This window comes from Bos javanicus, chromosome 3 (assembly GCF_032452875.1).
Source record: "Bos javanicus breed banteng chromosome 3, ARS-OSU_banteng_1.0, whole genome shotgun sequence".
NCBI lineage: Eukaryota > Metazoa > Chordata > Mammalia > Artiodactyla > Bovidae > Bos > Bos javanicus.
The window spans coordinates 94277133-94287753 of NC_083870.1; the positions used below are offsets into that span (position 1 = coordinate 94277133).

Here is a 10621-nt window from a genome sequence, read left to right on the forward strand (position 1 = left end):
TGCAAGGAGATCCAACCAGTCCATTCTAAAGGAGATCAGTCCTGGGTGCTCATTGGAAGGACTGATGTTGAAGCTGAAACTCCAATAGTTTGGCCACCTGATGTGAAGAACTGACTCATTTGAAAAGATCTTGATGCTGGGAAAGATTGAGGGCAGGAGGGGAAGGGGATGACAGAGGATGAGATGAGTCGGTTGGATGGCATCACCGACTCAATGGACATGAGTTTGGGTAAACTCCAGGAGTTGGTGATGGACAGGGAGTCCTGGCGTGCTGTGGTTCATGGGGTCACAAAGAGTCGGACACGACTGAGCAACTGAACTGAGTGACTAAAGATGTTAAGCATCTTTTCAAATGCTTGTCGGCCATTTGTGTATCTTCTCTGGAGAAATGTCTCTTCATATCTTTTGCTCATTTTTAAATTGGACTGTTTGTCTTTTGTTGTTGAATTGTAAGATTTCTTTATTCTAGACCTAGAGAACAGATCCTTATATCAGATAAATGGACTGTAAGTATTTTCTCCCATTGTACTGGTTGTCTTTCCACTTTCCTGTTAATATCCTTGGATGCACAAAAGGTTTTACTTTTTCTTAATTCTAATTTATGTATTTTTTCTTTTGTTTTTTATGCATATCTAAAAACCCACTGCTAAATCAAAGGTGATGAAAACTTACCCTCATGTTTTTCTCTAAGAGCTGTATGAATTTAGCTCTTATATTCAGGTCATTGATCTATTTTGAGTTAAACTTTATGATTTGAAGTAAAGGGACAACTTAATTCTTTTTACATGTGGATATCCAGTTGTCCCAGTACCATCTGTTGAAGACTATTCTTTCACCATTAAATAGTCTTGGCACCCTTGTCAAAATCAACTGGCCGTTAAATGTATGAATTTTATTTCATGCCAATACCACACTGTTGATTACTATAGCCTTGAAGTAAGTTTTGAAACTGACAAGTTTTGAAGTCTCCAATTTTGTTCTTTGAACATGAGACCACATCTCATGTTCATGTATTGGAAGATTGAAAGCTGTTAGCATATCACTACTACTCAAAGTGATCTACGGATCCAGCACAAGCCTTATCAGAATTCCAATGGGGACTTCCCTGGTGGTCCAGTGGATGAGAATCCACCTGCCAGTGCAGGGGAAACAGTTCAGTCCCTGGTCTGGGAGGATTCCACATACATAGCACAAAGCAAGTAAGCCCCTAAGCCATAACTATGGAGCCTGCAGAGCCTGAGCTTACGAGCCCATGAGCCACAACTAATGAGCCCTCAGGCTGCGACTGCTGAAGCCTGTGAGCCTAGAGCTTGTGCTCCGCAATAAGAGAAGCCACTGCAACGAGAAGCCTGTGCACCACAGTGAAGAGTAGCCCCTGCTCACAACAACCAGAGAAAGCCCTGCACAGAGCAGCGAAGACCCAGCGCAACCAAAAAAAAGAATAATAAATTTTTTCTTTAAATTCCAATGGCCTTTTATAGAACTGGAAAGCCAATACTCAATCAAGTTCATTTGAAATTGCAAGGGACTCTGACGCCAAAATTGTGTAAAAGAACAAAATTTTTTAGGTCTTCTTCAAGTTCTTTCAACAAATTTTATAGTTTTAAGGTTTCAAGTCTTTTATATCCTTGGTAAATTTATTTCTAGGTACTGTACCAATACAATGCCAAGATACCATCATCCTCTGGTTTGACTCTGTTATGTTTATAACTCTTGCAAAGTTAATATTTTAAAAAATAGCTGTAATGCCAGAGGCATCCAAACAATTAAAAATTCCTCTCACACTAACTTTTATCAACCCAATAAAACAAACCAGTTCTATCAGGGTTTTCCAACAAATACTTTAAAATAAGTTTTTGCAAATAAAGTAAGTCAGAAGATTGCTTCTTGGAGAAGTCAGTAGACAGACTAATTTAGGCTCTCAATTACAATTTACATTTATGTCGCATGAAAGAAATGGATACAATCATATACAGCAATTCTAAAAAATATTATATCTGCCATTTCTTCCAAATCATTAGGCTAAAGTGATTTCTAATTTTGCTTACATTGAGCAGATTAAAAATACTTTCAAGAATTTCCTGGTGATCCAGTAGTTAGGACTCAGCGCTTTCACTGCTGGGTCCAGGTTCAGTCCCTGGTCAGGGAACCAGAGATTGCACAAGCCGAATGGCCTTGTCAAAAAATATAAAAAGTTTTTAATTTGGATATTCTGAATAAATTAGCTAGCCTCTACAAAATCATTTTCCTGGATATCAATTTCAAAGCTAATGAGATTTTCTTAAAACTTCGTATTTCTTTAGAAATGAATGAACAGGGTTGGTTGGTTTGGTTTCTTAAAACCATGTTCATTTTATACCAAAGAGAGAATTTCCCAAATATTCAAAGGATCTTACTGAACATAAAGCAAACTTACACTTGTCATACAATGATATAAATAATTGGTTTTCCACTTTAGTTGAGCCATTTCTCTGCTCTGTCAATTCAAATTCTGTAATATCTGTTGATCCATTACTATTGTTTAAGACCAATTACCTCTTTTCTGGACATTTAACAACTTTATAACTGTTTTACCTACAGTCAATCTCTAGCAGCACTGATTCATTCTACATGTGAAATAAAATTCATACTTAATGGTAAGAAAAGAAAAATTTTAAATATAAAAAAATTTCTCTGTTGGCCTTCTCTCTCCCTTCTACTGTGCATTGTGTATCTGCTGCACTATGCATCTACCAGGCCTCCCCTATTGGCAACCATGAAAGCAGCATTCTCTAAGCTCCAACAAGACCACTTAAAAGAGAACATTTCCTCTGGATCTTGTAAGGGGGTCATTTCTAGCAGATCTGGATTGTGTCAACTGTTAATTATAAGTCATGTAATGTATAGCATTCTGTCTCAAAAAACTTATAACTGTGCATTGATTTCTAATGGGTGTTAACAGTTCTCAGAGCTTTCTGAGATGCTTTTCCAGGCTATAATCCTCAATTTGGCTCAAATAAAAATTTTCTTTTCTTTCTTAGATCAACTGAATGTTTCCATATTTACCAAAGGCACAGCTCTGATCACATTTTCCCCACCTTGTCCTCCACTCAGATCATAAGTGTCCTATGCTCTAACTCCAAACCAGCTTTCTTGCTTTACCTTGCTTCCTACTGTATCCTTGCAAGCAGGACTACCTCCTGATCTGTTACCAGTTCCCATCTCTGAGCTGTAGCATATGCTCTTATTTACCTTCCCTCTGGGCTTCCTTTGTAGCTCAGTTGGTTAAGAATCCACCTGCAATGCAGGAGACCTGGGTTCAATTCTTGGGTCAGGAAGATCCCCTGGAGAAGTAAATGGCAACCCACTCTAGTATTCTTGCCTGGAGAATCCCATGGACAGAGGAGCCTGGCAAGCTACAGTCCATGGAGTTACAAGAGTCAGATATGACTTAGCAACTATACCACCACCACCACCCTCCTTTTTCTTCTCCCATATCCAAGCAGCTGAAAAAAGCTGATCCTAAGTCAAGACTTAGTAAAAACACCAGTTCCTACCAGTAGCCTTCTTTAATTTCCCATCAGAACTAATGTGACCACTCCCTTTTTTGAACTGCCACACCACATTTTTTGTATTTCTTATATGGCATCATCCACACCCAGCTCTGGACATTTCTCTAGAGAAGATTCACAAATGGCCAACAAGCACTTGAAAAGATGCTTAACATCTTTAGTCACTCAGTTCTGTTCAGTCGCTCAGTTGTGTCTGACTCTTTTCGACCCCATGAACCACAGCATGCAAGGCCTCCCTGTCCATCACCAACTTCTGGAGTTTACCCAAACTCATGTCCATTGAGTCGGTGATGCCATCGAACCATGTCATCCTCTGTCATCCCCTTCTCCTCCTGCCTTCAATCTTCCCCATCACCAGGGTCTTTTCAAATGAATCAGCTCTTCACATCAGGTGGCAAAAATATTGGAGTTACAGCCTCAACATCAGTCCTTCCAATGAACACCCAGGACTGATCTCCTTTAGGATTCACTGGTCGGATCTCCTTGCAGTCCAAGGGGCTCTCAAGAGTCTTCTCCAACACCACAGTTCAAAAGCATCAATTCTTTGGCACTCAGCTTTCTTTATAGTCCAACTCTCACATCCATACATGACTACTGGAAAAACCACAGCCTTGACTAGACGGACTTTAGTTGACAAAGTAATATCTGTGCTTATTAATATGCTATCTAGGTTGGTCATAACTTTCCTCCAAGGAGAGGGTATCTTTTAATTTCATGGCTGCAGGGAAGATACAAATATTTGTCCTTCTAATTAGCTGTAGTTCCCTTGTGTGGAGAAGCTAGCATCCACCTTCCAGGCCTATGGGTCTACAAATCATGAACCATGAACCTTCACTCATTCGTGTAGCAATGAGCATCTAATGTGTACCAGGCTTTGTGTTAGTATTCAGTTTATTCAGTACTGAACAATCTTCCCCCACAGAACTCATATTCTTGTGTGCAGGGGGGGAGGGGAAAAAGTAAAATACATTAAATGTTAGACACTGATAAGTGCTATATAGAAAAATAAGGCATGAAGGATGATTAGGAGTACTGGCAAGTGCCACTTAATACTGGATACTTGGGAGAGTTCTTACTGAAAAGAGAGGGAAAAGCCATGGGACTATCCAGGGAAGAGCCTAGAGCTCTACAGGCACTTAGAACAGCTGGTTCAATGGCTGTGTACTTGCAGCATGTTAGCAAGCCAGACAATTTCAAGGAGCATTAATTAAGGACAGTGTGGCTGAAAAGGGAGAGGTGTAAGAAGAAAGGTTAAAACAGGGAGTGGGTTAAGGAGAACACAGGGTACAGAAGACTTCAGGTATCGTTCTGATTGGGATGAAAGATCTTTGGAGAATTTTGAGCAGAAGAGTGACATGATTTTACTTAGTTTTAACAGGATCACTTGGGCTGCTGTGTTGAGAATAAACGGATGGGGGAAAGGCTGCCAACAAAGACCAGTTAGGAGACTACCGCACAAATCCAAGATTACCTCAGACGAAGACTGGCCCAAGGGTTGAGAGGTGGCTGGGTTCTAGATAGGTAGAGCCAGCAGAACACAGAACAACAGGTTCGACTCAGGATATGGAAGAAGACTTAAAGACAACTCCAAAGTTTTGGGCCTAGTAAATGGAAGGATGGCACTGCCATTAATTTAGGGAAGACTTCAAGAGGAAATTCTGAGGGAAGATCAGGAGTTCAGAATTGAACATGCTAAGCTTAAGATGCCTAAAAAAACTGGAGATGTCAAGTAAGGAACAAGAAACTCAAGTTGAGGGCTTCTCTGGCGGCCTAGTAGTTAGGATTCCAGGCTTTCACTGCCATGGCATGGGTTCAATCCGTGGTCAGGGAACTGAAATCCTCCTGCAAGCCATATGGCATGGCAAACAAAATCAATAAATAAAAAAATTAATTAATTTTTTAAAAAGACGCTCAAGTCTATAAAACAAGGAAGAGTCAGGTTGAAGGAAGATATCTGGAAGACATCAGGAAACTGTATTTAAGGGACTGGCTAGATCAACAAAGAAGTGGACAGAGACAAATAAAACTTACAGGGACTGAGCCTTTGAGTTTTTCAAGATGAGTGAAAAATGGGGTCAGAAAGGTGGATGTACAGAGATAGAAATTAAATTTGGGGAGATGAGGGATATGGAGGGAGACCAGAGTTTCTTATGGTACTTGAACACAATGAGATTAGAGCTGGTGGCCTCAACGCTAAAAGTAGCAGCAAGCTTGTGAGAGCTAGGAGATAGGGAAAGCTAGGGGTTTAGCCAGAAGGCAATGGCACCCCACGCCAGTACTCTTGCCTGGAAAATCCCATGAGCAGAGGAGCCTGGTAGGCTGTAGTCCATGGGGTCGTGAAGAGTCAGACACGACTGAGCAACTTCATTTTCACTTTACACTTTCATGCATTGGAGAAGGAAATGGCAACCCACTCCAGTGTTCTTGCCTAAAGAATCCCAGGGACGGGGCAGCCTGGTGGGCTGCCGTCTATGGGGTCGCACAGAGTCGGACACGATTGAAGCGACTTAGCAGCAGCAGCAGCAGCATTCTGAAGCCACTACTCACCGCTATCAGTGGACACGCAGGGACATGAGAGAGGAGGGGTAAAGACAATCTTACTGTGAACATGCAGTGTTCAGCTCCTGCTGCAGTCACTGGAGAGGTAACAGCCAGGGCTCCTGAGGGATCTTTATATTTTCATTCAACCTGCGGTTAAACATTGTCTTCCATGTATAACACGAGGAACAGCTATGCTAACAGTCAATGGAATAACACCTCTTTCCTCTGCCCCATTTTCCAGAGCACCTTTCACCAACTCCCTTCATTCTTTTGAAAAGAAGATTATCAGTTCCTCCTCCCTAAGAGAAAAGAAATGTATTCCTTGAAGGCCAAAAAATAAAACATTCCTCCAGCAGATTTTAGGACCATCTGTTCGTGCTTGTGCTACAATGAACCTTTAAAATTATGCTTTTGTAACTTCACAATTCTCTGAAGGATATATGTAGCTCTGAACTAAAATAAACAGAAATTCCTATTTTAGAACTGTCCAGGGAAAAAGAATCTCAAGAGGCCATTCAGCCTAAATTATACAAGTTGGGGACTGCATAGATATACAGTTTTATAGATTCTTGTATTATACAACCAACATTATTTCTCTCTGGTTTTTAGTAAAGAATCAACACAATTTTGTTCCTTTTTGCTTGAAACTCTGACATGAGGCTACCTCTTTGGTTCTATTCCCCCAGTGATGTGATTAAAGTTTGAATGTCCACTACATTTCCTGAAAGATTTTGTGATATTTTTTAGCTGTATTTAAAATAAATGACAAAATGTACACATTTAAGGTATGTAATCTGACAAATTTTGGTATGTGTATATACCCTTATAAACAGCACTTGAAATCACTCAACTCTGTTCTACCGATCTAGACATACATATTACACTAAAATAATACTGTCCTGATTAACATATCTTTAAAAGAAGCCTTAACCATCAGGTAGTGTAAGTCTTTGAATTACGTTCTTTTTCAAAGTTGTCTCAGCTATTCTGGGTCTCTTAAATCTCCATATACATTTTAGAATCAGTGTCTCGATTTGTATTTTAAAATAGCTTGCTGGTATGTTGACTGGGATTGTACTGAAGCTATGAATCAATCTGGGGACAAATGCCATCTTAACAATATTGCGTCTTCTGATTCAAAAACGTAGTATACCTCATAGTATTTATTTGGGTCTTCAGTTTCTCTTAACAATGTTCTGTAATTTTCCGCATAGAGGGACTGCTGATAATCTGTTAAATTCACCCCTAAATACGTCATATTTATGATGCTATTGTATTGTTTTTAAATTCCAACTTCTGATTGTTAGTATACAGAAATACAATTGATTTTTACACAATGATCTTATAACTCTGATAAACTGATTGATTAGATCTAGTACTATTTTGTAAACTCCTTAGGTGAAGAAGTGGTAAAGAATCCACCTGCCAATGCAGAAGACACAAGAGACTGGGGTTCAATCCCTGGTCAGGAAGATCCCTTGTAGTAGGAAATGGAAATCCACTCTGGTATCCTTGCCTGGGAAACCCCATGAACAGAGGAGCCTGGGGGGCTACAGTCCATGGGTCTGCAACGAGTTGAACATGACTGAGCATGCACATACTACTCCAGGATTTCCTACATAGATAATCATGTTATCCATGAATAAAGACATTTTTTTTCCAACTATATTCCTCTAATTTTGTTTTTTTCCCCCCTTATTACATTGGCTAGAAGATCCACTGAAATGTTTAATAAAAACAAGAATAGACATCATCTCCTTGTTCCTCATTTTAAAGAACCAATCAATCAGTCATCATTGGATATACTAATTTTAGGTCTTTCATAAATTCTCTTTATTCAATTGTAAAACTTCTATTTTAAACTGCTGATATATATATATATATGTATATATGTATATATAGAGAGAGATGAGATTTCTGTAGTTTTTTTCTTTTAATATGCTTTTCCTTTCTATCCTATTAATATGCTGAGTTACAGATTGATTTTTTAATGTTAAACCAATTTAGCATTCTTGGAATATATCCCATTTAGTTATGAAGTATCTTATTTTTTCTGTATTATTAAATTGGATATACTAAAAACTTGTTATGTATTTATGCAACCAACTATGAAGGATATAGGTTTTCATTTCTTAAAAATTTTTTCTGATTTTGATACTAGTGGAATTAAAGCCTCCTCATCTATTTTCTAAGAGTTTGTATAGAACTGGTGTTATTTTGTCCTTCCTTTTGTAACAACCACGAATGAACATATCTAGACCTGGGCTTTTCTTTGCAAAAAGGTTTACAATAATAAATTCAATTCTTTCAATGTACGCAGGGCTATTCAAGTTACCTATTTTTTCTTGACAGAGGTATGAAAGTCAACATTCGAAGAATTTGTCCATTTTGTCCAAGTTGGACATGTATTAGTATAAATGCATTCATACTATGCTCTATTGTTTTTTTACTATTTATAGAGCCTGTAATGATAGCCCCTTCTCTCATATCTCATAATGGGACTTTGTGTTTTCACTATTTTTAAGTGAAATACGGGTGATTTACAATACTAATTTCAGATGCACAACACAGTGATTCAATATTTTTATAGATTATACTGCATTTACAGTTTATAAAACAACTACACTTCCCTGGGCTGTATAACATACCCTTCTGGCTTATTCATTTTACAGACAGTGGTTTGTACCTCCTCATTCCCCTATGCATATCTTGCTGCTCTTCATTCCCCTCTCCCCACTGGTAACCACTAATTTATTTTCTACATCTGTGAGTCTATTTCATTATGTTCACTTGTTTTATTCTTTTCGATTCCACAAGTAAGTGCTAACATTACAGTATTTGTCTTTGTCTGACTATTTCAGTAAGCTTCACATCCTCTAGGTCCATTCATTTTGTTGTAAATGGCAGAATCTCATTCTTTTTTATGGTTGAGTAACACTCCATTGCACGTGCAAGCATGCGTGTGTATACATACATATACATATACCATTCATCTGTTGATGGACACTTAGGCTGCTTCTATATCTTGGCTATTGTAAATTATGCTTCTATCAACATTTGGGTCCATGTACATTTTCAAATTACTGTTTTTTTCTTCAAATATATACCCAAGAGCGGAACTGCTGTATCATATGATAGTTCTGTATTTAGTTTTTTGAGGAACCTCCATAATATCTTCCATAGTAGCTGTGCCAATGTACATGCCCCCTAACAGGAATCCCCTCTGTATTAGGATCCTCCTTTCTCCACAGCTTTGCCACATTTGTTATTTATAGACATTTTGATGATAGTCATTCTGACAAGTGTGAGGTGGTTCTTCACTGAGGTTTTGATTTGCATTTCTGTGATGATTAGAAATGTTGAGAAACTTTTCATGTGCCTATTGGCCATTTGTATACTTTCTCTGGAACATCTATTCATATCTTCTTCCTTTTTTTTTTTTTTTTGCTACATCATGCAGCTTGCAGGATCTTAGTTCCCTGGCCAGGGATCAAACCCAGGCCTAGGCAGTGAGAGTGCTGAGTCCTAACCACTGGACTTCCAGAGCATTCTCTTCTGACTGTTTTTTAATCGAGTTGCTTGTTATTGTTCTTTAATTACTTTATTCATTTGGCTGTACCAGGTCTTAGTTGTAGCATGTGGGATCCTTCAGTTGTGGCATGTGGGACCTAATTCTCTGACCAGGGATCAAACCCAGATCTCCTGCATTGGGAGCACGGAGTCTTAGACACTGGACCACCAGGGAAGTCTCCCAAGTTTTTTTTCTAATATTGAGTTCTGTGAGCCATGTATCTATTTTGGATACTAACCCCTTATCAGTAATATCATTAGCAAATATTTTTTCCTATTCAGGGGGTTGTTTTTTCATTTTGGTGATAGTTTTCTCTGCTATTAAAAAACCTCTTACATTTAACTAGGTCCCATTTATTTATTTTTAGTTTTACTTCTTTTGCCTTAGGAGATAGATCTAAGAAAATATTGCTACACTTTCTGTAAATTAGTGTTCAGCCTATGTTTTCATCCAGTTTTATGGTCTCAGGTCTTACATATAGGTCTTTAATCCATTTTGAGTTTATTTTTATATATGGTGTGAGACAATGTTCTAATTTCACTCTTTCACAAGTAGCTGTCCAGTTTTCCGAGCACTATTTATTGAAGAAATTCTCTTTTCTCTGGTGAATATCATGCCTCCTTCATTGTAGGTTAATTGAACTTAAGTATGTGGGTTTATTTCTGAGCTCTCTGATTCCATTGATTTTTATCTCTTTCTGTGCCAGTACCATTCTATTTTGATGACTGCAGCTTTGTACTATACTCTGAAGTCAAAAAGTATTATACCTCTAGCTTTGTCCTTTTTTTTTCCCCTCAAGATTGGATGACATCTCAAGGTCTTTTGTGATTCCATATAACATTTAGGATTATTTCTTCTAGTTCTGTGAAAAATGTCATGAGTATTTTGATAAGAATTGCATTAGATCTATAGATAGCTTTTGGTAGTATGGATTTTAACAGTATTAATTCTGCTAATC

The 10621-nt window shown here is 38.3% G+C and overlaps 1 protein-coding gene across 4 annotated transcripts in view; it reads right to left on the reverse strand.

Moving 5' to 3' along the window:
- ZFYVE9 (zinc finger FYVE-type containing 9) overlaps positions 1 to 10621 on the reverse strand; it is a 117046-nt gene that overhangs the window by 21326 nt on the left and 85099 nt on the right. The gene's annotated exons all lie outside the window — the stretch shown is intronic.